Source organism: Lynx canadensis, chromosome A1 (assembly GCF_007474595.2).
Source record: "Lynx canadensis isolate LIC74 chromosome A1, mLynCan4.pri.v2, whole genome shotgun sequence".
Taxonomy (NCBI): domain Eukaryota; kingdom Metazoa; phylum Chordata; class Mammalia; order Carnivora; family Felidae; genus Lynx; species Lynx canadensis.
In genome coordinates this window covers 211,974,598-212,002,538 of record NC_044303.2, presented here as the reverse complement: position 1 = coordinate 212,002,538, position 27,941 = coordinate 211,974,598, and the positions used below count along the sequence as shown (strand labels likewise).

At 39.1% G+C, this 27,941-nt stretch overlaps 1 protein-coding gene and 1 non-coding gene across 3 annotated transcripts in view; one reads left to right on the top strand and one right to left on the bottom strand.

Annotated features, from left to right (window-relative positions):
- Positions 1–27,941, bottom strand: part of PRLR (prolactin receptor) — a 162,434-nt gene that overhangs the window by 64,969 nt on the left and 69,524 nt on the right. The gene's annotated exons all lie outside the window — the stretch shown is intronic.
- Positions 10,592–10,676, top strand: TRNAQ-UUG. Its single transcript has one exon. It is a non-coding gene; the product is annotated as a tRNA-Gln (tRNA).

Here is a 27,941-nt window from a genome sequence, read left to right as displayed (position 1 = left end):
GCTAGCATGTACTGCTATGGCATGCTGGCCAGAATCTGTTCTGATTGGTTAGTGGTTATACCAGACCTGTTTAACAATATTTTGAATATTATATCTGAATAACCTTCAGCAACTGATTCAAGCTGCCTATCCAATATCCCTTTCCCCTTCCTTTCCTACCAATACAACCCTTGTTTTGTTTTAGCACATCAGTGTACCTGACCAAAGATAAGAGCATTCCCCAGCTTCCCCTACACCTAGGGATGGCCATGTGATACATTTTGACCAAAGAGATTTAAGCAAATGCCACTAAGAACTTCTAGACAAGCTCTTTGAAAGGAAGATGATTCACCCAGCCCTTGAGTTTTGCTCTTCTTGATATCCCTTCTTGTCTGAGCTCAGACTTGAAGCTGTGGATTGAACAGCCGACTTTGGATCATGAATGCTTACAAAGAAAGATTAAAGGTACCTGGGTTCTGATGCCACTGTTTGGCTACTTCATCAACCATGAAATACCTACCTCTGGACTCTAATGTCTGAGAAAAAAAGCAAAGCAAAACGAAACAAAACAAAAAAAAAACCTCCTAATTTGCTTCAGCTCCTGTCAGTCAGGTTTGCAATGGCACACAGTGTAATACAATTCTAACAGATTACCATATTAAGGTTCAAAATTGGGAAATTCCACATGGAGCCATGGAGATTAGGAAAGCATTATGAAAAAGACAGGATTTAAAAAGGTAGAATTTTAGAGGTGTAAGGTACCACAAAAATAATTTTGTTCAATATCCTAAGGAAGATGAAAAGACTGAGGTTGAGCAAAGTTCACAAACACTAAAACATACTGATGGTTTAAATACACATGAATTAAACTCTACTCTCAGTAAAACACACTTATATTTTCACTTATTTCTAAGAAAACTGACCTATGCATCTCTTTTCAAAAAATCAAGTCTATAAGTGGGGTTTTATTCCCCAAATCCATGGGCTCAATCACGCTCTTTTCCCAGCTTATCAATTTACTCATGGCTGTCCACTGAAATGTGTTCTGAAGAGCTTTGGGGTTCTCTCATTCATTATTAATCCATATCTATTTAAAATATCCATTTCAGGGTGCCTAGGAGGCTCAGTCAGTTAAGCATCTGACTCTTGGTTTCCACTCAAGTCATGATCTCATGGTTTCGTGAGTTTGAACTCCACATCGGGCTCTGTGCTCACAGCACAGAGCTGCTTGAGATTGTCTCTCACTCCCTCTCTCTCTCTGCCCCTCCCTGAATCACGCTGTCTTTGTCTCTCTCAATAAGCTTTAAAAAAATTCATATCATGTTCTCTTTTGTCTTTATATGATGCCACAGATTTTGGAAGAGTTTGAAAACAACCCCAAAAAACAACTGCCCATGAATCAGATGTTTCCATCTTTCTCACCGCTCTAGCAAACATAGCATAGATTTAGCATAATACCAGGCACAGAGCAGGTGCTTACTATATATTTGTAAATCAACAAATGAATGAGTCTTCATGGAGCTATTCCAGAACATTCTATAGTAAGAGTATGAATTGAAGGGGCTGTTCTGTCTAAAACCACTGGCCACATGAAAAATATACTATGTGTGTTGTGTGAGAACCAGCAAGGGTGAGTAGGAGGAATGTAAAATCAAATTTTGAGGTAATTTTGCCTTTGATTTTTGTAGCATTTATGAAAGACAGAGTTCCAAGAATAAAAAAAAGAGCAATGGGAACACTGTGTCTCTCAAATTATCATATGCATATTATTTACTAGCATGGTGTGGCAAGTAATGAATATATTAGGAGAATAGTTCTCATCCTCTTTGTATTCATGATAAAATATCTGCCCTGGCAAATCACCCAGGAATGATTAAGATGGGCCGTGGAAAGCTAGTTCACACATCAGCCTGATCCAGCAGGTACTGGAAATTGATTTCATAAACGTTATGCTGTTAACAGAGCACAGACTCTCTCTGACTGCACAGAGATACTACTTCTTTTTTTCTAACACCTATTGCTTGAGCATTCAGTTGCCCTGTGAGTGATTTTTGAAAGAAAAAAACAAAGTAAAGAAAAGAAGAGAAATGTTGTTCTTTAGCATCTGCTCCTCCATTTGATGGAATCATGGCAGGAAGAGTGGACAACACCTAAATTATGTCAACAGCACAGTAAATTACTGCCTTCCTTACTGGTTAAGGGAACAAGTCTCCACTTGACAAAGTTCTTAGAACTTTCGGGTAGGTGAATCTCTGGAGGTTTCCCATTTTTGTCAAATGCACCCTGTAAGAGTCTTTCTGTGTACATCCTGTATTAGAAGGCTTTTTGAGCTCTGAGCATTTCTATCATTTCCTTTATGTGTCTGTTCTACTTTGTACACACCATTATTTTTGCACTATTTCAACTCAGAGAAAATGTGTTTGCCTTGCCTATTATTAGCATCTTGAAGACAGGGGTCTTACTTAACCCCTCTCCAAAATATTGCTGAGTACTTGCCTCCTGGCAGGTTCACAACAAATGTTTGCTGACTGAATGAAATAATAAACAAAAGCTTAATACTATGTAAAACCACTGTGAGTCCCACAGTGTATGGCCAACTATCTTCCACAAAGCAGGAAAGAATATCCAATGGAAAAAAGACAAGTCTCCTCAGCAAATGGTGTTGGAAAGACTGGACAGTAACATGCAGAAGAATGAAACTGGACCACTCGCTTACACCATACACAAAATTATACTCCAAATGGATGAACGACATAAACATAAGACAGGAAGCCATCAAAATCCTAGAGGAGAAAACAGGCAAACAATGTCCTTGACCTCAACCGCAGCAACTTCTTACTAGATATGTCTCTGGAGGCAAGAGAAACAAAAGCAAAAATAAACTATTGGAACCTCATCAAGATAAAAAGCTTCTGCACTGCGAAAGAAACAATCAACAAAACTAAAAGGCGACTGAAGGAATGGGAGAAGACATTTGCAAATGACATGTCTGATACAGGATTAATATCCAAAATCTATAAAGAACTTACCAAACTCAACACCCAAAAAACAAGTAATCCAGTGAAGAAGTAGGCAAAAGACATGAACGGAAAGTTTTTCAAGAAGACATCCAGATGGCTAACAGACACATGAAAAGATGCTCAATATCTCTCATCATCAGGGAAATACAAATCAAAACATAATGAGAGACCACCTCATGCTTGTCAGAATATATAACATTAACAACTCAAGAAATGACAGATATTGGCGAGGATGCAGAGAAAGAGGAACGTTTTTCCACTGCTGGTGGGAATGCAAACTGGTGCAACCACTCTGGAAAACAGTATGGAGCTTCCTCAAAAAATTAAAAATAGAGCTACCCTATAACTTGGTAATTGCACTAGTAGGTATTTATCCAAAGGATACAAAAAAAGCTGATTCAAAGGGACACATACATCCTAATGTTTATAGCAGCACCATGAACAATAGATAAATTGTAGAAAGAGCCCAAATGTCCATTGACTAATGAATGGATAAAGAAGATGTGGTACATATATACAATGGAATATTACTCAGTGATCAAAAAGAATGAAATCTTGCCATTTGCTACAATGTGGATGGAACAAGAGTGTACTATGCTAAGCTAAATAAGTCAGTCAAAGACAAATTTCATATGACTTCACTCATGGAATTTAAGAAACAAAATAGATGAACATAGGGGAAGGGAAGGGAAAATAAGATAAAAACAGAGAAGGAGACAAACCATAAGATACTCTTAAATATAGAGAACAAACTAAGGGTTGCTGGAGGGGTTTTGGGTGGAGGAATGGGCTAAATGGGCAAGGGGCATTAAGGAGGACACTTGTTGGGATGAACACTGGGTGTTATAAGTAAGTGGTGAATCATTAAATTCTATTCCTGAAATCATTATTACACCATATGTTAACTAACTTGGATTTAAATAAAAATGAATAAATAAATGTATTAGAAATGCTTGCTCATCTTGCAGAACACTTGCAGAACAAGTTACTTGCAATCCAAAGTTTTACTGTATATGGTTTACAAATATTTTCTCCCATTCCATAAGTTGCTCTTTTGCTCTTTCATTATGCTTATTGTTTCTTTTGCTGTGCAGAAGTGTTTAATTTGATGTAGTATCACTTGTTTATTTTGATTTTGTTACCCGTGCTTTTGGTGTCACATCTGTGGAATCACTGACAAGACCCATGTCATGAAGCTTTTCATTTGTGTTCTTCTAGTTTTATAGTTTCAGGTCTTACATTTAAGCGTAAACCATTTTGAGTTGAATTTTGTGTTTGTTGTAAGATATGGGTCCATTTTCATTCTTTCATATGTGGATATCCAGTTGTCCCAGGGCCATTTGTTGAAGGAACTCTTTTTCCCATTGTATATTCTTAGAACCCTTTTTGAAGATTGGTTGACTCTATATACTTGGATTTATTTCTGGTTTCTCTATTCAGTTATATGGTCAATATGTCTCTTTATGCCAGCGTCATACCAGCTTTGATTACTGTAACCTTTGTAATATATTTTGAAATCAGGAAGTGTGAGGCCTTCAGTTTTGTTCAGAATTCTTTATCAATATTGATTTCACTATTCATGGTCTTTTGTGGTTCCATAGGAAATTTAGAACTTTTTTCTATTTCTCTGAAAAATGTTACTGGAATTTTAACAGGGATTGCATTGAATTTGTAGATTGCCTTTGGCAGTATGAAAACTTAACAATATTAAATCTTCTCTTCCACGAAAATGGAATGTATTTCCATTTTTTTTGTGAGTTCTTTGATTTCTTTCATCCATGTTTTGTAGTTTTCAGTATACAAGTCTTTCACCTCCTTGGTTAAGTTTATCCCTAAGTATTTTATTCTTTTTGGTGCTATTGTAAATGACATTATTTTCCTAACTTCCTTTTCAGATAGTTTGCTGTTTCTATATAGAAATGCAACTGATTTTTGTATGTTTATTTTGTACCTTGTAATTGTACTGAATTCATTTATTAGTTCTAACAGTTTTTTTTTTTTTTTGAGTCTTTAGGGTTTCCTATATGTGTAAGATCATGTCATTCGCAAACAGGGGCATTTTTACTTTTTTCTTTCCAATTTGGATGCCTTTTACTACTTCTCCTTGCCTAACTGTTCTGCCTAGGACTTCTAGTACTATGTTGGATAGAAGTGGTGAGAGTAGGCATCCTTGCCTTTTTCCGAGTATTAAAGCTTTTTTTTTTTCTTTATCATTGAATATGATGTTAGCTATGGGTTTTTCATATATAGCTTTTATTATGTTGAGGTATTTCCTTCTTAGTTTGTTCAGAGTTTTTAATATGAGAGGATGCTGAATTTTGTCAAATGCTTTTTCTGCATGTATTGAGATAATCATGTGATTTTTATCCTTTATTCTGTTAATGTGATATATCACATTAGCTGATTTGCATTTATTGAGCCATCTTTGCATTCCAGTGATAAATCCCACTTCATCATGGTGTATGACCCCTTTAATGTGTTATTGGATTTAGTTTGCTAGTATTTTTTTTTAATGTTTATTTATTTATTTATTTATTTATTTATTTATTTATTTATTTTTAAGAGAGAGAGAACACAAGCAGGGAAGGGGCAGACAGAGAGGGAGACATGGAATCTGAAGCGGGCTCCAGGCTCCGAGGTGTCAGTGCAGAGCTGACATGGGACTCAAACTCACAAACCACGAGATCATCACCTGAGCCGAAGTCAGACACTTAACCAACTGAGCCACCCAGGTGCCCCAGTTTGCTAGTATTTTGTTGAAGATGTTTACATCTGCTCTCATCAGGGATATTGGCCTGAAGTGTTTTTTTCTTGTAGTGCCTTTAGGTGGCTTTGGTATCAGGGTAATGCTGGCCTTATAACATGAGTGTGCAAGTGTTCTCTTCTCTTTAATGTTTTAGAGGAATGTGAGAATTAGAATTAATTCTTTAAATGTTTGGTAGAATTCACCAATGAAGCCATCTGGTCTGGGACTTTTCTTTGTTTGGTAGTTTTTGATTACTGATTCAATGTCCATGCTAGTTATATGTATATTTAGTCTTTATATTTCTTCATAATACAGTCTTGGTAGATTGTATTGTTTTAGGAATTTATCAATTTCTTCTATATTATCCAGTAGTTTGGTATATAATTGTTCATAGTAGTCTCTTATGATCCTTTGTATTTCTATGGTATCACTTGTAATGTCTCCTTATTTTATTTATTTGAACCTTTCTTTATTTCTTAATTAGTCTATGTATGGGTTTGTCAAGTTTGTTTATCTTTTGCAAAAACCAATTCTTAGTTTCATTAAATTTTTTATATTGTTTTTATATTTTCTATTTCATTTATTTATACTCTAATCTTTTTTATTTCTTTCTATCTGTACATTGTTTTATTACATCAAAGATTAAGTTCTCCCATTAAGGCCCTTACATGCCCAAGAAGAAACACTTTAATACAGGCCTTTCTTAAGCACCACTTTATTCAGTATATGGTTGGCAAGCTTATTTCCTGATTCAAGGTTGGGGAACACCTCAACGTCTTCCCCATGTTTGTGCCATCATTGCAACTCATCCTGAGAATATGAAGGCAGGCACACATGTTCAGGGTGGGGCACTGCACATGCTGTTAGTGGTTTAGGAATGTGGACATTTAATTCTCCTCTTTGCTGGGAAGGATGGAGACCTCAGAATATATAAGCTTAAAGTGATGAAAGGCAACCCCAGAGCTTCTCTGAGAGTGGTGCTTCTGACACAGCAACTGTTTAATTAACCAGGTAATCAAGTCAGCTTTGTTTGCACATCTAGGTCATGGACTTATTTAGTCTCTCTAAACCTGTCTAAGGCAAGGCTTCTTTTACTCTTTTGGAAAGGAGTTGGAGAAGAAAAAAAGAAGAGGGAAGTGGAGCTATCTAATGGCCTGGGAATAGGAAAGAACCTCCAATCACCACCACACACACACACACACACACACACACACACACACACTACTCCTATCTCTAAACTTCTGGGGACTCAGAGGGAGAATGATGTTGGAGAGAAGAGTAGGATAGTGATGCCAGCCCCTCCTTCCAACAGTACCCCATCTGTCAAGCTATTAAAAGTCAGTCCCGTTTGTTTCACTATACATCACTGATTCTTCATATAGTTTTGTTTCACAATTCCTTATATTAACCTAGCTAGAAAGCACAGCCATAACTGGGAAAGGTTTACAAATGTTCCTGCTCCCAGGAGACCCATTTTTCTGCTGCCAGTTCCTGCATCACTCACTTTCTCTGAGATTTACTCCTTGCTCTAGTGGCATTTCCTCCAACTGTGCCTGAGTAACACCATTGCTTCACTTCTTTCCTCTTTTCTGGAAGTATGAAATGCTTTCTCAGGTTCATGGAGGTCTGTTATCATTCTGATTTCAGGAATTATTAAAGCACAATTTTAAAAAGCAGAGTTCTTTCTTGTGTTGAAATGAAATGGAGAAAACATTTCAACCATTTTTCACTCAAAGTAGATGCTGACAATCAGAATCTATGTCTTGGGAGACAGTGATTAACTGAGGCTGAGTGGTAATGGGACTCATGAAAGCTAAAAGCTGTGATTGTATGATTATTCAGGGTTAGTTGGGGGAAAATCCTTTTGTAAAAATCAGGGCCAGTAATAAAGGATAAATTTCAAATCAGAGAGGCAAACTTAAACAAGAATTTAGAAGAATCAGAACACAGAAGTCATTCAAAGCACTACTGACTTCCCTGAAAAAAAGATGGAGAAACATATTTTAACTCCTAAAAAGAAAAAAAAAACAGACATGGGAATCAAAAGCACAGCATAAGGAATATAGTCAATGATATTGCAATAGTAATGTATGGGGATAGATGGTGGCTACGCTTGTGGTGAACACAGCATAACCTATAGAGATATTGAATCACTATGTTGTATACCTGAATGTAATGTTACATTGTGTGTCAACTATACTACTAGACTTTAAAACAAAGACCATAAAAAGAGACAAAGAAGGGCATTATATAATCATAAAGGGGACAATCCAACAAGAAGATATAATAATGGTAAATATTTGTGCACTCAACATGAGAGCACCCAAATACATAAAACAATTAATAACCAACATAAAGGAACTAATTGATAATAACACAAAAATAGTAGGGGACTTTAACATCCCACTTACATCAATGGAGAGATCATCTAAATAGAAAATAAACAAGGAAACAATGGCTTTGAATGACAAACTAGACCAGATGGACTTAACATATTCAGAACATTCCATCCTTAAACAGCAGAATACATATTCTTTTCAAGTGCACACAGAACATTCTCCAGAACAGATCACATATTAGGTCACAAAACAGGTCTCAACAAATACGAAAAGAGTGAAATTACACCATGGGCCTTTTCTGACAGCAGTGCTGTGAAAGTAGAAGTCAACCACAAGAAGAAATTTGGAAAGACCACAAATACATGGAAGTTAAACAACATGCTACTAAACAACGAATGAGTTAACCAGGAAATCAAAACTGAAACAAGAAATAGAAAACTTGAACAGACTGATAATCAGAAAAGAAATGGAATCAGTAATCAAAACAGAAGTCCACAGCTAAATGACTTCAGAGGCATGTTCTACTAAACATTTAAAGAAGGGTTGATACCTATTCTTCTCAATGTATTCCAAAAAATAGAAAAGGAAGGAAAACTTTCAAATTCATTCTATCAGGCCAGCATTACTCTGATACCAAAATCAGATAAAGACTCCACTAAAAAAGAGAACTACACACCAATATCCCTGATGAATATGGATGCAAAAATTCACGGGGCGCCTGGGTGGCGCAGTCGGTTAAGCGTCCGACTTCAGCCAGGTCACGATCTAGCGGTCCGTGAGTTCGAGCCCCGCGTCAGGCTCTGGGCTGATGGCTCGGAGCCTGGAGCCTGTTTCTGATTCTGTGTCTCCCTCTCTCTCTGCCCCTCCCCTGTTCATGCTCTGTCTCTCTCTGTCCCAAAAATAAATAAACGTTGAAAAAAAAAATTAAAAAAAAATGCTCAACAAAATCCTGGCAAACCTAGTTCAACAATACATTAAAAGAATATTCACCACAATAAACTGGGATTTATACATGGGTTGCAAGAGTGGTTCAATATTCTCAAATCAGTCAATGCAATATACCACATTAATAGAAGAAAGGATAAGAACCATATGATTATTTCAAAAAATGCAGGAAAAGCACTTGACAAAGTACAAAATCCATTCATGATGAAAACCCTCAACAAAGTACGTTTAGAGGGAACATACCTCAACATAATAAAGGACATATATGAAAAACCCACAGCTAATATCATCGTTAATGGGGGAAAAACTGAGGGCTTTCCTTTACGGTCAGGAACAAGACAGAGATGTCTACTCTCACCACTGTTATTTAACATAGCACTGGGAGTCTCGGCCACAACAGTCAGACAACAAAAAGAAACAAAAGGTATCCAAATAGGCAAGGAAGAAGTAAAACTTTCACTGTTTGCAGATGGCACAATACTATATATAGAAAACCCAACAGACTCCACAAAAAAAAAAAACTACTAGAACTGATACATGAATTCAGTAAAGTCACAGGATACAAAATCAATGTACAGAAATCTGTTGCATTTCTATAAACCAATAATGAAGCATCAGAAAGAGAAATTAAGGAATCAATCCCATTTACAATTGCACCACAAACAGTAAGATACCTAGGAATAAACCTAACCAAAGAGGTGGAAGACCTGTACTCTTGACACTGTAAAAAGCTGATGAAAGATATTGAAGATGGTTCCAAGGAATGGAAATATATCCCATGCTCATGGATTGGGAGAACAAATATTGTTAAAATGTCTACACTACTCCAAACAATCTAAACCTTTAATGAAATCCCTATCAAAATACCAACAGCATTTTTCACAGACCTAGAACTAACAATCCTAAAATTTGTATGGAACCATGAAAGACCGTAGGTAGCCAAAGTAATTTTGAAAAAGAAAAGCAAAGCTTGAGGCATCACAATTCTGGACTTCAAGTTATATTATAAAGTTATAGTGGTCAAAACAGTATGATACCAACATGAAAATAGACATGTAGATCAATAGAACAGAATAGAAAACCCAGAAATGAACCCACAACTATATGGTCAATTATTCTTTGACAAAGCAGTAAAGGCTATCCAATGGGAAAAAGACAATCTCTTCAACAAATGGTATTGGGAAAACTGGACAGCATATGCAAAAGAATGAAACTGCACCACCTTCTTATACCAAAAAAAAAAAATAAATTCAAAATGGATTAAAGACCTAAATGTGAGACCTGAAACCATAAAAATCCTAGAGGAGAACATAGGCAGTAACCTCTTTGACACTGGCTGCAGCAACTTCTTTCTAGATATGTCTCCTGAGGCAATGGAAGCAAAAGCAAAAATAAACTATTGGGACTTCCTCAAAACGAAAAGCTTCCACACAGCAAAGGAAACAAACAACAAAACTAAAAGGTAACCTGTGGATTGGGAGAAGATATTTGCAAATGATATATCTGACAAATGGTTAGTATCCAAAATATATAAAGAACTTATAAAACTCAACACCAGGGGCGCCTGGGTGGCTCAGTTGGTTGAGTGTCTGACTTTGGCTCAGGTCATGATCTCACAGGTCGTGGGTTCAAGCCCCATGTCAGGCTTTGCGCTGACAGTGCAGAGCCTGTTTCAAATTCTCTGTCTCCCTCTCTCTCTGCCCCTCCCCTGCTCGTGCTGTGTCTCAAAAATAAATAAACATTAAAAAAAAACCTCAACACCAGAAATGAATAATATAATTAACACTGGGCAGAAGACATGAATAGACATTTTTCCAAAGAAGACATACAGATGGTCAACAGATACATGAAAAGATGCTCAACATAACTCATCATCAGGACAGTACAAATCAAAACTACAATGAGATATCAACTCGTACTGTCTGAATGGCTAAAATCAATAACATAAGACACAACGGGTATTGACAAGGATGTGGAGTGAGAAGAACCCTCCTGTACTGTTGGTGGGAATGCAAACTGATGCAGCCACTGGGGAAAATAGTATGAGGGTTCCTCATAAAGTTAAAAATAGAACTACCCTGCAATCCACAATGGCACTACTAGGTATTTACCCAAAGAAAACAAAGATACTAATTCAAAAGGATACATGCACCCCAATGTTTATAGAAGTGTTATTTACAATAGCCAAACCATGGAAACAGCCCGTGTCCCATAAAAAAATGAAATATTGCCATTTGCAACGATATGGATGGAACTAGACAGTATTATCCAAAGTGAAACAAGTCAATCAGAGAAAGATAAATACCACATGATTTCACTCATATGTGGAATCTAAGAAACAAAACAAACAAGCAAAGGGAAAAAAAAGAGAGAGAAAGACAAACCAAGAAACAGATTCTTAACTATAGAGAACAAACAGATAGTTACCAGAGGGGAGGTGGATGGGGAGATGGGTGAAACAGGTCCTGGGGATTAAGGAGTGCACTTGTGATGAGCGCAGGGTGATGTATGGAAGTGTTGAATAACACATTTGAAACTAACATAACACGGTATGTTAACTAACTGGAATTAAAATAAAAATTAAAAAAAGATACTAAAACATAAAACTTTATAAGAAAAATACATCAAATATATTTTATGTTTACAACACAGATCAGTAAACAACAGAAAATCAATCATAGATTTTGTTTTTCCACTCATTTTTATTTTATTTTTTTTCAATATATGAAGTTTATTGTCAAATTGGTTTTCATACAACACCCAGTGCTCATCCCAAAAGGTGCCCTCCTCAGTACCCATCACCCACCCTCCCCTCCCTCCCACCCCCCATCAACCCTCAGTTGTTCTCAGTTTTCAAGAGTCTCTTATGCTTTGGCTCTCTTCCACTCTAACCTCTTTTTTTTTTTCCTTCCCCTCCCCCATGGGTTTCTGTTAGTTTCTCAGGATCCACATAAGAGTGAAACCATATGGTATCTGTCTTTCTCTGTATGGCTTATTTCACTTAGCATAACACTCTCCAGTTCCATCCATGTTGCTACAAAGGGCCATATTTCATTCTTTCTCGTTGCCACGTAGTACTCCATTGTGTATATAAACCACAATTTCTTTATCCGTTCATCAATTGATGGACATTTTGGCTCTTTCCATAATTTGGCTATTGTTGAGAGTGCCGCTATAAACATTGGGGTACAAGTGCCCCTACGCATCAGTACTCCTGTATTCCTTGGGTAAATTCCTAGCAGTGCTACTGCTGGGTCATAGGGTATGTCTATTTTTAATTTTTTGAGGAACCTCCACACTGTTTTCCAGAGTGGCTGCACCAATTTGCATTCCCACCAACAGTGCAAGAGGGTTCCCGTTTCTCCACATCCTCGCCAGCATCTATAGTCTCCTGATTTGTTCATTTTGGCCACTCTGACTGGCGTGAGGTGATATCTGAGTGTGGTTTTGATTTGTATTTCCCTGATGAGGAGAGACATGGAGCATCTTTTCATGTGCCTGTTGGCCATCTGGATGTCTTCTTTAGAGAAGTGTCTATTCATGTTTTCTGCCCATTTCTTCACTGGGTTATTTGTTTTTCGGGGGTGGAGTTTGGTGAGCTCTTTATAGATTTTGGATACTAGCCCTTTGTCCGATATGTCATTTGCAAATATCTTTTCCCATTCTGTTGGTTGCCTTTTAGTTTTGTTGGTTGTTTCCTTTGCTGTGCAGAAGCTTTTTATCTTTATAAGGTCCCAGTAGTTCATTTTTGCTTTTAATTCCCTTACCTTTGGGGATGTGTCAAGTAAGAAATTGCTATGGCTGAGGTCAGAGAGGTCTTTTCCTGCTTTCTCCTCTAGGGTTTTGATGGTTTTCTATCTCACATTCAGGTCCTTTATCCATTTTGAGTTTATTTTTGTGAATGGTGTGAGAAAGTGGTCTAGTTTCAACCTTCTGCATGTTGCTGTCCAGTTCTCCCAGCACCATTTGTTAAAGAGACTGTCTTTTTTCCATTGGATATTCTTTCCTGCTTTGTCAAAGATTAGTTGGCCATACGTTTATGGGTTTAGTTCTGGGGTTTCTATTCTATTCCATTGGTCTGTGTGTCTGTTTTTGTGTCAATACCATGCTGTCTTGATGATTAAATCTTTGTAGTAGAGGCTAAAGTCTGGGGTTGTGATGCCTCCTGCTTTGGTCTTCTTCTTCAAAATTACTTTGGCTATTCGGGGCCTTTTGTGGTTCCATATGAATTTTAGGATTGCTTGTTCTAGTTTCGAGAAGAATGATGGTGCAATTTTGATTGGGATTGCATTGAATGTGTAGATAGCTTTGGGTAGTATTGACATTTTGACAATATTTATTCTTCCGATCCATGAGCACGGAATGTTTTTCCATTTCTTTATGTCTTCTTCAATTTCCTTCATAAGCTTTCTATAGTTTTCAGCATACAGATCTTTTACATCTTTGGTTAGATTTATTCCTAGGTATTTTATGCTTCTTGGTGCAATTATTTCCACTCATTTTTAAAGGAATAAACTTGGAAAGGTGTTTTGTCTAAATTCTCTAAGTATATAGCACTACTTTAGTTGGAAAATTTTACAACTCACTGTCTTAAATATGTGAAATTGTCTTTTCCTTAATAGCAGTTATGTTGACCTTAATTATTTAGAAAATCACTTTAATTTCAACTTCACTTTGTGTTATCAATGTTTGGATGTGGATCAACTATCCTATACAAACTAATAATATTCTAGCCATTCAATTTGGCCTGAATTTCCAGGGCGTGGGTTTTTGTTGTTGGTATGTTTGTATGTTTGTTAGGAATTAGTGCAACTTTATGATGTCAGTAAAGGGAGTAGAGGGCTTGGCTCTAGCCTCTCTTGATGAAAAAAGAAAAAAAGGGGCGCCTGGGTGGCGCAGTCGGTTAAGCATCCGACTTCAGCCAGGTCACGATCTCGCGGTCCGTGAGTTCGAGCCCCGCGTCGGGCTCTGGGCTGATGGCTCAGAGCCTGGAGCCTGTTTCCGATTCTGTGTCTCCCTCTCTCTCTGCCCCTCCCCCGTTCATGCTCTGTCTCTCTCAGTCCCAAAAATAAATAAACGTTGAAAAAAAAAATTAAAAAAAAAAAAAAAAGAAAAAAGAAAAAAAGAAATGCTTAATGTTAAGTGGGGTAGATAGTGATTGTCTACTGCTAAATACCATGTGAACTGAGAAGGGGTGAGGACGGGAGACAGTGCATGGGCTTGGATGATGGACAGACTTGGAGTGGAAGTTCACCTTCACTGCTGATCGCTCATGTCAGTTTGGACAAACTTTAATTTTAGGAAGTTGGGTTTTTCATATGTAAGAGAAGAATAGTAACATTTACCTGATGGGGTTGCTGTGGGGAATAAATAAGATACTGCATGTAAGCATAGGACACATAGTACATGCCCCCCAAATACTAGTTCCTTTCCTTCTCTCGCAGAAGGGAGAGATTTTAGAAGCTATTTAGTTCAAACCTTGATTTTTAAAAAGAAAATTCTTTAAATTAACATTTTAAAGGAATTTAATATTGCCAAATAATGGAATTAATTACTAGTTTCAAATTTAAAAATACCATTACTTGTACTTAAGCATGGAAAAGAAATAAATTATAGGCAGCATGTATGTTTGGGGATTTAAAAAGTACATACACATGTAGAATTTTAAAGATTCAGGACATATCCTTAAAAAGAAGCATACATACAGAGTTTCTTTAGTTTTTAAGGACTGGTAAGACTTCAAAAGTTTTAGAATGACAGAAGGTGAACTTGAAAAGTACAATTTCGGGGCCCTTTAGTCTCCAAACAGTGTTTTAGACTCCAAAGCACCAAATAAGTGAAGTTGGTGATATTTACCTACCATGATGTAACGAAAATTCTTGGAATTCAAAATGTTGTGCTGCTTAGTCACTTCCCTTTTAGTATAATCATTGTCCAGCTTAGCTTACATCTTAGTGACCTTAAAAGACCCGAAGTTTCATTAAAAGTTAAAGTTATCATCAGAGTATCTATTGACAGTTTTGCTTGTGGTTTTCGATAATATCTCCCTTTGTTCCTTTTGGCTCAGCAAAATATGGTATGCGAGACCTGAGGGCTGACTGGTTGACCTAGTTTAGAAGACCTAAGGAAGCCATATAACTAGCTGTAGCAAATGAAAAGCTATGACAATAATCCTATAAATATCCAGTTTTGGCCTGCATACACATAGGATACTGGGATAAATGCAGCAGACCACTAAGTTTCTCATACAATTTCTCACAAGGTTCTTGTCACTATAGGTACCCTTTGTTTTGTTTTTTTAATGTAATGTTTTTCCATTTCCACCATTTTTCTTTCTTTTTTTTTTAATATGAAATTTGTTAAATTGGTTTCCATACAACACCCAGTGCTCATCCCAACAGGTGCCTTCCTCCATGCCTATCACCCACTTTCCCCTCCCTCCCACCCTTCATCAACCCTCCGTTTATTCTCAGTTTTTTTTTTTAATTTTTTTTTTCAACATTTATTTATTTTTGGGACAGAGAGAGACAGAGCATGAACGGGGGAGGGGCAGAGAGAGAGGGAGACGCAGAATCGGAAACAGGCTCCAGGCTCTGAGCCATCAGCCCAGAGCCCGACGCGGGGCTCGAACTCACGGACCGCGAGATCGTGACCTGGCTGAAGTCGGACGCTTAACCGACTGCGCCACCCAGGCGCCCCTATTCTCAGTTTTTAAGAGGTACACTTTGAAGGTCAAGAAGAGCTTTATCAGTCCTGAATTTTAATTTTACCAGCTATATATTTACTTAAACACATCTTGAAGTTATCTTTAGTGTGTACCTCCAATGATTTCCATTGTTTATACTTCCTATCATTTGCTTTTAAATAAGAACTTGTGCTAAGTTCTTAATAATTTAGAATATTCCAGTGGGAGATTCCATAGTATGATTTGGTGCATGGATAAACCAAGGCTAAGAGTGATTTTCTACACACCCAAAGTCACTTAGGAAGACAGCTACCCAGACAAAAACACAGTATCATTACTTCAGTCTATCACGGAGCTCATTTCTTCCTCTTCATTCTTTCTCACCAGGGAGTGAGGATTGTCCTATGGTTTCCCATTAGAAACACAATTTTCTAATTGAAGACTGAAACACGAACTGGCACAAACAGAGCTCCTGCTGGTTTTCGTTCCTTTCATTGTTGAAATGTAGTTATAAGCTCTGTTTTTTAAAAATAGGAGACTTCTGTCCAGCCTTATCCACAGTTTGTAGCCTTGCTATCCTAATTTTGTTTTAAAACAACAACAAATGGAATCAGGCTGTCAGACTAATGAATGCATGATTACCCTAAACTGGATTAAAGCCATTTAATTTATCACACAGTTTATTGCCATGGCAGTGTCTAATTAAATAGCCACATCTGCGTTTTCTAGAATTAGAGCTGCATCCCCAATGGTCTGCTGTGACATTAAGGCCTGTAAAAGGGAAGATAGATGATGAATACTGAAACAAAAAGGGTTTTGACAACAATAGTGTATGGAAATAATAAAATCAATATCCTGGAAGGCAAGGAGAGAAAACATTCTTATTTCATATTCCTTGGAGTGGACAGGAAAGTGTAGGATCTGAGAGAGACCCCCTGCCAAAGGAGTCAATGACAAAGCAACTGAAACTTCAATTGGTTTTCTGGAGTAAAATTATATGCTTTTTGAAAGCAGCTGAATTCTTTCCAGGAACTAACTACTGATGTGTCACACGTAGTAGGCATCGCATACATATTTGTTACATGGATAAAGGAATGAATGAGCTAATTTGACAAAGTACAGGAACCAGCACTGATGAGAATTACAGGATTTCACCATTCAGGCAGTATCTCTAAAGCTGTGATACACCATTGCCATTTGCCAGCATTTCTAGCTCTATTTTCTTTGTGGGCACACAAGAAGGCCACATGTGCTTGCTCCAATGAATGCAGGCATGGTTGTGTGAGCCATGAAATGTGAGTAGAAGTGACTTAAGATGTCTCTTCCAGGAGGTGTATCTGAAAACTGGTGTGTGATCGTCCATGCCGCTCTTCCCCTGCGGCAATGGTTGTGGAATCATGAGTGATATGGAGGAGCTGTGGGATGGAAGCAGCAGCCAGGATTGCTAAGCCAACAATCCACTCTGGAGAACTGCCTGGAGCCACAGCAGACTTTGAACAAGACATAGGTCCTGGTTGTTGTAAGCCAACGCATGGCAGATGGCAGATTCCAAAGATGATCAAGAGGGCCCACAGCATCACCCATCCAACATGCTCGTCTTCAGTGTGAATTTGCCCTTCTCCCATCAGAAAGTAGACTCTATTTCTCCTCCTCTTTCATCTGAGTGAGGGAAGTGACACTTCATGACTACTGAGACTGGCCCCCAAAAGGCCAGAAAGTTGCTCCTGCAGTACTAACTCTCTTGGAACACTTGCTGTCTGCATGCTCCCTCTCAGAATCCAGCCATCGCAGAGCCCAAGGCCCACAGAGAGTTCACGCATAGGTGCTCTTGTGAAGAGTCCCAGCTAGTCTGAGTTATCCTAGCCAGGCACCAAACATGTGAGTGAAGAAACTTCCAGATGATTTCGGCCCCGCAGCCATTTGAGTGCTCCGCAACTAACACCCCACCTATTATGCAGCAAAGACAAGACATCACCACTATGTTGTGTCAGATTTCCTGACCCATAGAATTTGCGAGCACAGTAATATATTGTTACTTTACAGCACTAAGTTAGGACAGTTTATCATAGAGCAACTGGTAACTGCAACATACTGATGGAATTTGTTTGTTGCCACACCATAATTTAGCCCATTTTAATACAAAGGTGTTTTTTTTTTTTGAAAGCCAAGAAACGTAAGTGACAAAATAAAAGATAACATTTTCAGTTTTTGGTAGTAGGGCCCTGTATGATACCACCATAATGAGGAAGTTATACAGCCTTAATATGTGTGATTTATTCTCCTTAACTATAAACCACATTCCTGGCACCTCATTCATTTATGCAAGGCTTAATAAACTTAATTAACTGGTGCACAGTAATTTTTATTGTTTCATCCAGGCAATATTTATTCTGCAAATAACTGTATCTTTCTGTACCTCAAGAAAACAAATGGTATATTGGAAAATATTTACACATGATAAAATGCTATGGAGAAAACTGGGAAACTCAAATTTTGGAATGACTGATACTTCAGAACTAGTTAGCACCTAAGCTATTAGTATGTTAATTTTTTTTAATGTTTATTTATTTCTAAGAGAGAGACAGAGAGACAGAATATGAGCATGGGAGGGGCAGAGAGAGAGGGAGACACAGAATCCAAAGCAGGCTCCAGGCTCTGAGCTGTTGGCACGAAATCACGAACTGTGAGATCATGATCTGAGCTGAAGTCGGACGCTTAACCAACTGAGCCACCCAAGCGCCCCGAGCCATTACACTATGTTAGATGCAAGCTTCTGATATTGCCATGTAGGTTGGGACACTTCTCAGTGAATGTTGCTCCTCCCCTTCAAATTATTAGCACAGAAAATTTTAACAAAACCACTAGAACAACTTAGGAGTTCACATCACATTATATTTACAAGCACAGATGCCAGGAATGGAAAAGCATGGAATAAAATTGTCAATACTGCACACAACAATAGTACTGATTAGCTTAATCTGAAGGTTCTCCAGCTCCAGGGGCAGACACCATGAATCCACACTAATGCAAGTATTGTCTGAGTAAGGTCTATTTCACAGCTTAATTAAACATTTGAAGCCAATTTTCACTATTCATAATGTGTGGGGAGAGATGTATCCCAGAAAAAACATAAAATTTATATTTTTAGTTTGCAGAGAAGGCAAAATAAATATTCCAACAAAGGAGAAAACTGATCCAGAACAAGGAAGCAGCTATACACTGAAGACAATGAAGCATATAATGATGTCCTGTCATTCATATCTCACTCACAACACTGAGACGGACAGAATGGACAGACATGTATAAGGACCCACACACTAGGGTGATGGGGACATTTGCCAAGTATGAGACAGTTGGACAGAGGCAAGCTAGGGTATTGAAAAGGGCATAGAACTTGCTACTGGCAAGGCCCAGAATTAAATTACAGCACCTCTGTTAACTTGCTGTTTGGCTTTGAGCTAATAACTTTTCTCTAAAAATTTTTTTCTTTAATGTTTATTTATTTTGAGAGAGAGTGAGAGAGAGAGAGACAGGCAGAGAGAATCCGGAGCAGGCTCCAGACTCTGAGCTGTCAGCACAGAGCCCAATGCTGGGATTGAACTATGAACCACAAGATCACGACCTGAGCCAAAGTTGGATGCTCAACCAACCGAGCCACCCAGGTGCCACTAGCTAATAACTGTTCGATATCTCCGTTTCTTTATCTTTAAAATGGGGAGAATAATAGCCATTATGAAGGATTATTTTGAGGATGGGTAGTCATGTGTATAAAATGCCTGCTATTTTATGAGCACTTAATAAAGGGTGGTTGTCATTATCATATTTTAATAAGAAAGATAAATGCTGGCAATCTCTCCAACAAAAGCCATATGCGTTAGTGTTTGGAGTTCTTGGCCTCTTGGTAATTTGCCGAGAGAACTGTGATTTAGACTTAGGCAAAGGCTTTGGATTGTCCCCTAGTTTTGCCCTTCATTTTGCTCCTGAGGCCAACTCATCAGAGAATTCCTCTCTCAAAAGTTACATAACAACCAGTCTCAAATCTGCTTGTTCAGGTCTGTGGGCCAGAGATTTAGAACCCCATGTATGAAGCTTTATTCTACACCAAAGCCATTCACAAAACTAACCAGTAAGCCATAATTTCCTTCTGGGCTTTCATCATCAGCACTGAAATGATCATTTTTATATAAGAAACAAATGAAGGAAGTGCTTTGCAAGCCAATTATTCACAGGCATGGCCAGTGTTGCATTCTAAGAAATTCTTTCACTTGCTCAGGGTGGGGTGCTGTTTTTGTGATTGTCTTTCCCCTTCCCATTGTTCCCTCATGTCACTGCCAGCTGCCCCCCCATGCTTCTACCCCATTACACACACACACACACACACACACACACACTATTATTTCTGCAAGGTTCCAGGAAGCCAGCTGCCTTGTCCTTGTGTAGTCCCCCGGACCTGCAGATGATGACCACCCATTTGGTTAAGTCTGAAGCAGTATCCAAATCCCAGGTGTCATCCCAGCTTGATTTACCCACAGCAAAGCCTGTGGATGAGGTTCCTTGCCTCCAGAGACAGCCCTGCTGACAGATTTCAAAATCAATCACACAGGGTTGACCAGTCCCTTAATTGGTTTTGATAATAATTTTCTCAGATGCCAGAGGATTTGCTGACACCTTCAAGTAATGACAGTTCACCAAACTGGATTCTGAAGTTTAGGATTAAATAAAATATACGTGAATATGTTTGCTGTGCCAAGTGGAAGGAACAGTTTCCAGGAAGAAGATTCATAGAATTACAGATTTCTTAAGCTGGAAGACCTCTTTGAAGTAAAAGTGTCCAACTTCTTGGTTTGCATTTGAGGGAGCAAAGATTCTGAGGGCTAAACCTGGAAGCTCAAACAATTTAAGGTGTAGAAACTCTTGGAGGCTATGAAAATATTATCTCAACCAATTTACTCCCTAAATACTTCCTGAGACGTTTTACTTTTTTATTTTTTATTTACTCTATTATTATTATTACCTTTGAGAGAGAGCACATACATGCACACATGCGAGCAGGGAAGGGGCCAAGGGAGAGGGAGGGAGGGAGGGAGGGAGGGAGAGAGAGAGAGAGAGAGAGAGAGAGAGAGAGAGAATCTAAGCAGGCTCCATGCTCACTGTGGAGCCCGACATGGGGCTTGATCTCACGATCATAAGATCATGACCTGAACTGAAATCAAGAGTCAGATGCTTAATAGACTAAGCCACCCAGGAGCCCCTTCCTGAGACATTTTAAACTTTATAGTTAGTTAATCTCATGCTGTCCTTCCTATATTTTACTTATTCACGTATGTATTTATTTATTCTTTGTCATCATCACAGGTGATTCAAGGTTGCATCGTTCAAATATGAAGAAAATATTGCTACCAGCAGGGATGCTTGTTTTTTGAGCTGTTTTCTCAACAGGAGTAATGGATTTACACTCTTTTGTCTGATTCACATTGTAATTAATTCTACTCATTTGTGAAGCCCAGGTGAAGTGTGTGGCCAAGAAACAGAGGGAAGCTAATTTGTGAACACACACAAAAAGAGTACCTCACTGATTTCAGAATATGACCAATTGAGCTAACTGGCTTTACTTCTTTGATCATATAAATCACAGCTAAAAAAACCTTCCATTATTAACTATTCATATTCCTTGCTGGAAGAACAATAAACAAGAATATAAACTATAAAAGGGGAAGACCAAATATTTGTTTAAACTTTGGCTTAAATGGATGCCATTAGTATTTAATGACACCTGGGATCTGGATGCTGTTTCAGAATTGACGAAATTGGCGACTGTCACCCACATTTAAAAAAAATGTTTATTTATTTATTGTGAGAGAGAGAGTGAGAAGAGTGAGAGAGAATGAGCAGGGGTGGGGCAGAGAGAGAGGAAGACAGAGAATCCCAAGCAGGCTCTGCACAGAGCCCATTGTGGCGCTCGAACTCACGAACGGTGAGATCATCACCTGAGCCGAAATTAAAAATCAGACGCTTAATCCACTGAGCCACCCAGGCGCCCCAAATATCATCCACATTTTTAAGATGTGGGAACTGAATCTTCAAAGAATTAAAGGTCTTGCTAGAGATTCCAAAGCTAGGAAGGGCCGCACCCAGGACTGATGGCAGGACCAAGCGTTCATGCCTCTCTACCACAATAATTTTAGGTACTGCCTTTTTAATTAAAGGCACAGAATGAAGTTCAAACAAAGAGATTTGTGATTTGGAAAACAGTTCTGTCCACCTGTGAATACTAGTGTACAAAAAAAAATACACTTGTGCAGATTTACACATTGCTTATATAGGCAGGACAATGCACGCTTAGCTCTCTTCTTATTACTACATTTGGTTTTTGTTGTACTTCAAATCATCCAGAGGCTTTTTATTGGCTGCCACCAGTAATATAGTTTATAATTATGTTCACTCCTATGTTATGAAAAAGCAAAGCAAATAAAACTTTTGGCTTCATCTCCAGTTGCTCAAACTCAAATGCCTCGGAGTCATCCTTGACTCTTCTCCCTTTCTACTCCACATGCAACCCACTGGCAAATCCAGTTAACTTTACCTTTAAATGAGATTTAAAACTGAAACCTCTCACTTCCCCCATGGCCACCACTTTGGTTTAACCTATCGCCATTTGCCTGGATACTTGCATTAGCCGGCTGGTTGGTCTCCCTGCCTCTCTCCTTGCCCCTTGCAGTCATTTCTAGCACCAGCCAGTATGATTCTTTTAAAGCATAACTTAGATCCTACCACTTCCTATTCAAATTGCCAATGGCTTCCCATCTTGCTTAAATCAGAGTCCAAGTCATCATAAGAACCTACAAGACTCTTCAGGATCTGACCTCTAGACATCTCTCTGAAATCACCAATCCCCTCACTTGAGCCACTCCAGCTTCTCTGGTCTCCTCAATGCTCCTGGAACATACCACACATGTTCCTACTTCAGGGCTTTGCACTTGCCACTTCTACTGTCCACGATATTCTTTCCCCAAATATCCTCCACGGATTACTCTCTCAACGCCTTTGGGTCATTGCTCAAAATTACCATGACAGTGGATTCTTCACCAGCTCTTTCCTTTACCCCAGGCAGGAAAGGCAACTGTCCCGGATCTCCCACTTTAGAGGGCACTGCTCTCATTCATCCCTTCCCAGAGGGGCAAGGAATATGCAGGGCTAAAGTGAGGTGCCCATGGAGAGCTCCCTCCCTCTCCCCACTCCTACATAACGTTCTGAGTACCCAGAGTTCCCTGCCCCAGTAGCCCAACCACACTTCCAAGACCATGCTGCTGGTAGGCATGTTCCAAGGCCTGAGAGGAGAGCTGAGAAGCAGCAGCTATTAATGGTGTGTGTGTGTGTGTGTGTGTGTGTGTGTGTGTGTGTGTGTCTAACTTGGACTTGTGGGCTGGAGCATCCACACACATGTTTTTGAGAGCCCTCATGGTAGAGGATCTTGCTGAGGTGAGAAGAGAACAGGTGGGAATGGGGAGGGACACTGGCTAGAGGCAGGATACTTCAGATTCTAGTGCAGAGCTCTGAGGGTTTTAACACTCCAAATTTGACCAAGATCTTGAGCAAGATGCAACGAAGGTATGTGGTCAAGGTGGAATGACAATCTATAATTGATTTCATTATTGATCAAATGTTAGACATATCACAGGTGGTCCTTCACCTGTGTTTTTCCCCCAAGCCCTGCAAATACTAAAGGTGTGCCTACCCTTCCATGACTGCTCTATTTGCAATTGCTTCTTTTCCCATGGACATTCCATAATACCCCTCCTTTCTTTTTATTTATCTTCTAGTACTTATCACCATCTGACATATATTTGTTTAGTTTATCTCCTACATAGAGAATGTAAGTTCTATTGACAGTGTTGTTCATTGCTATTTTCCTAGCACTAAGAAAATGGTAGATACTCAATAAACATTTGTTGAATGGATGAGTGGTGGATGGCTATCCTCTAATGAGCACCTACCATTTTACATGTGTTATGCCATTTAAATCTAACTAACCCTATGGGCCTGCTATAAAAAAAATCCTACTGTTCTTTCCATTTTACAGTGTAGTCTCAGAGGGTTGAAGTAACTTCATGGAGGTCACACTACTTCCAAGTAGGAGATAGAGAATGTGCCCACAGATCTCTCCAACTTCAAAGTTCTTGTTACCTCTACCATAATGTCTTTGGATAGTCAAATTCCAAACATTAGATCCAGAAGATTTAGGATGCAAGGCTTTCTATTGCATCTGCCTGGTTGGCTGATTTTTTTAACTCAAGAGAGCACTGAGTTGACTAGGAAACTTAAAGTATGGTAAAATTTCTCTTTTAGCAATTGGAATTTACTCAATTTGTTTAGCTTGGAAAGGTAGAGATGGTGTAGACCAGTTAGAGAAATTCATATAAACACAGTGCTTGGACTGAAAATATTTGGAAGGAGAATAAATATTTTCTACTAATCAGGTGTGTCCAATATGGGTTACTTACCCACAGTGATTCAGGGTAGAGGTGGGGCAATTATCACTGGTCCATAAAATAGCCTGCTCTTTGGAGCAGAAGTAGAAAATTGGGTGAAAACCAGGATTTTGCAGCTGTTGCCCAATCTTTGGTTTATTCATAACTGTCTTCACTGAGTTAATGCTATTAACGCTTCATTCTTGGGAGTGCCATGTGGACTGTGGGATAAGATATGGAAGAATTACAGATGCCTATATGGGACTAATTTACTGATTTTCACCATAGCTTCCTCAAGTCTTGTGATTATCCTCTTTCTCCTGGGAGGTCTCATTACATCTCTGATCTAGCTCCTAATTAAAAGCCAATATCATGTTCTATGTAATAGTCTGAGAAATGTTCTGCCTGAGGGTCTTGTCCCTGGATACATCAATACAGTATGTTCTTCTCCTGCAAACGGTCCTTTAAAGCTTTTCTTTTGAGTCACAGCCCATTGGGCTAGACTTTGGAAATGATAAGTCTTCTCTAGATTCAAAGGAGACCTATTATTTCATCTATCAAGTTCTTCCATGCCAGATTTGCTTGTTAAACTATATAGCACTACAAATCTTCTGCACCACCTGTTCAAACTTTGCCTCCCTGCGTGAGTTCCATACATAGCATCCATCCATCCATCCATCCATCCATCCATCATTTTACAAATATGTATTGAAAGCCTGATATGTGCTCTTACTGGAATGAAAACCTAAAATAAAATGTAGTTACCACATTCACCGTGTTTACAGACAACCTTAACTTGGAAAAAAAATACAACAGTTATCCAGGGACAATGATCTATTGATTGAGTTTTTGGTGTAAAAGAAATGATATCTAAGGTAGATTGGACTCAGCTTTCCTCAGTATTGAGAACATCAATTCCTTTACCCTTTTGTAAATAGAACTTCATGTAGCTGGGCTGAGGGCAGTATCTTGGATCTGAAATATGCACTTCTTCCCCAAGTATGGGGCCCGAACTCTCACCGGCAGTGCAAATTTTTATCAATACAGTATCTTCTTGACTTCCTATGCATGGCATGGATTTGGGGAGAACTTCGTGGACACTTCAGGGGGGCTGAGGTGCAGATGCTATCATAGCTGGTCTGACTAACCATTTCCTGGTTGATGAGCTGTCTCATCAGGGAGAGGACTTCTCTTCAAGCCTTAACAGAGCAGAGCTTGGTGGTTCTTAGTGGGTTGCTTATGCCACATCCAATGTAAGCTCAGAATATAGATCAGAAAATTGGGCACAGGATCACAGCATATCTACATTGGACAGGATTGTGGGCCCCCATTCAACCAAACATCTTATTTTACTCCTGGGAGTCAGGGATTCCAAAACCCTCAGGCTTCGATTTTGAGCACACATAGCCTCATCTTTGAAAGCCATGGGAAAGCCTGAAGAAGGTGAAGAAAGAACCAAAGCAGTGAAATCCCGAGGATTATATTCTTTTTCCCTAGAGATTACAATATCTCTTCTTGAAAAGTCATCTGTCTTCCTATCTGAATATCGCTTTTGGTAAGTTTTGGCAGTTTTTAAAGGGAACCTTGAAAAATACTTAAAATAAAATTTTTAAATTTTATTTATTTTTGAGAGAGACAGAGTGCGAGCGGGGGCGGGGGGGCGTGGGGAGGGGTGTGGCAGAGAGAGAGAGGGAGACGCAGAATCCGAATCAGGCTCCAGGCTGTGAGCTGTCAGCACAGGGCCCGATGCAGGGCTTCAACTCATGAACCGCCAGATCATGACCTGAGCTGAAGTTGGACACTTAACTGACTGAGCCACCAGATGCCTCGAAAAATACTTTTTTTGTGTGTATTCTAATGTCTCCTTCCCAGCTGAGGAATCTACTGATTAATTTTCCCTTAAACATTAATTAAAAACGTATTACTTTCTTGCTATGTCCTGGCCATGGTATGAGGCTCCCTCTGCAAGCCATATATTTGCTAGCTTTCCACTCTGGGAATTCAGAGGGTTGTGCTGAAAATGATGATCCTTTCATCAGAATTAAGGCAGGCTTCTGTAAGGCAGTAATAATAGAATTGGCATCCGAGCCTGTGCACTATCTAAATCCTCACAATAGCAGAGGAAGATGAACTCTTTTATACCTGTCGTCTTTGGCCCACAGTGAGTGGATTAGCAGCACCTTGAGCAAATATCACAGCCTACTGCAATAACTTGCATGTTGCCGTTTATGTGCTGCTCTCCTGAACTAGACCATGATAGTACTGACAGCGAGATCGGGTGTTTTTCATTTGTATTACTTCAGCCCATAGCTCAGTGAAAGAACAAAGAAGACCAGGGAATGGAGAAAGAACAAAGATTCACCAGGTGGCTTCTGATTTGCTTACTCCTTATGAAAACCATATTTTTACTAAATGCAAACAAATAATTTACTAGTGTAGTGCATTGCTTTTCATTTTGTGTTTGTCCCACATTCTTTCATCAAAACTTCCTCCTCCTCACTCCACATGATTCTGGTAAGACCAGACAGGAAAACGTGTGGCCTACACTAGCCAGAGTATTCATTGATACTCGTTGTTAAGTCCAAGGGTGAGCATATTACTGAAGCAAGGACAAGTGAGGTTTTTTCACAGAGACAGAAATAGATGCTGGGAGAGAGGCTCTTTCCTTTTGAGACTGTGAGTTGTAAGGACCCTATGAGTCTGGAAATGCCAGCGTCCAGCTTTCCATCCACATGGAGAAAGTCTGTCAGAAGATGAAGGCAACACAGATGAACGCAGAGATAAAGACAAAAAAAAGGAAAGGAGAGATGATATTTGCTCCTTAAATACTGGAAGCAATTATGACTAAAGATCAACCCATAGTTTTTTTCAGACTTTTGAGTGAACGGTACTTATTTTTTTATGTGTTTATATTTGTACAGTGAGTCTGAGTTGGGTTCCATTCCTTGCAACCAAAAAGTCTTGATGACCATAAATATCCCAACAGGCAACATTGTACCAGTATCTGTAATTCTCATGAGGTAGTGTCATGTGTGACAAAAGTGCAAGAACATTAAGAGTTAGTGGCTCTCGGGGCGCCTGGGTGGCGCAGTCGGTTGAGCGTCCGACTTCAGCTCGGGTCACGATCTCACGGTCCGTGGGTTCGAGCCCCGCGTCGGGCTCTGAGCTGATGGCTCGGAGCCTGGAGCCTGCTTCCGATTCTGTGTCTCCCTCTCTCTCTGACCCTCCCCCGTTCATGCTCTGTCTCTCTCTGTCTCAAAAATAAACGTTAAAAAAAAAAAATTAAAAAAAAAAAAAAAAGAGTTAGTGGCTCTCAGGGCCTTATATCTCAAGGCAAGGGTCTGGATTATAGCTCTAGTGACCCACCTGGAGCCCTTCATTTGTGGTGGCTCCAGCCAAAAGTCACCACTGTGGCAACTAACTGATGTGACATGTCTTAGCCTTCTCTTGGCTTCCAGAAAACCTTCATGACTCAGTCTTTTCTTGTAAGGACACTCCAGTCAAGAAAGGAAACTGAGCAAAAGGCATTATTCCCTTAATTTAGACCTATGGCCCTCATCCAAGTCCGAAAAACCACAGACCTGCATCTGCTTGTTCTCAATCCAGAAAAAAACTAGTGTTCCTAGAGGGCTGTCCATCCTTCTGATACCAACAAACAGTGTCAGCAACAGAGAAAGCCCTTGGATTTTAAGAAAACATTTGGCTGTTATGTTAAGCGAGCAAACAAACCAGGCATGTCTAAAGAATGGGACAGTAGAA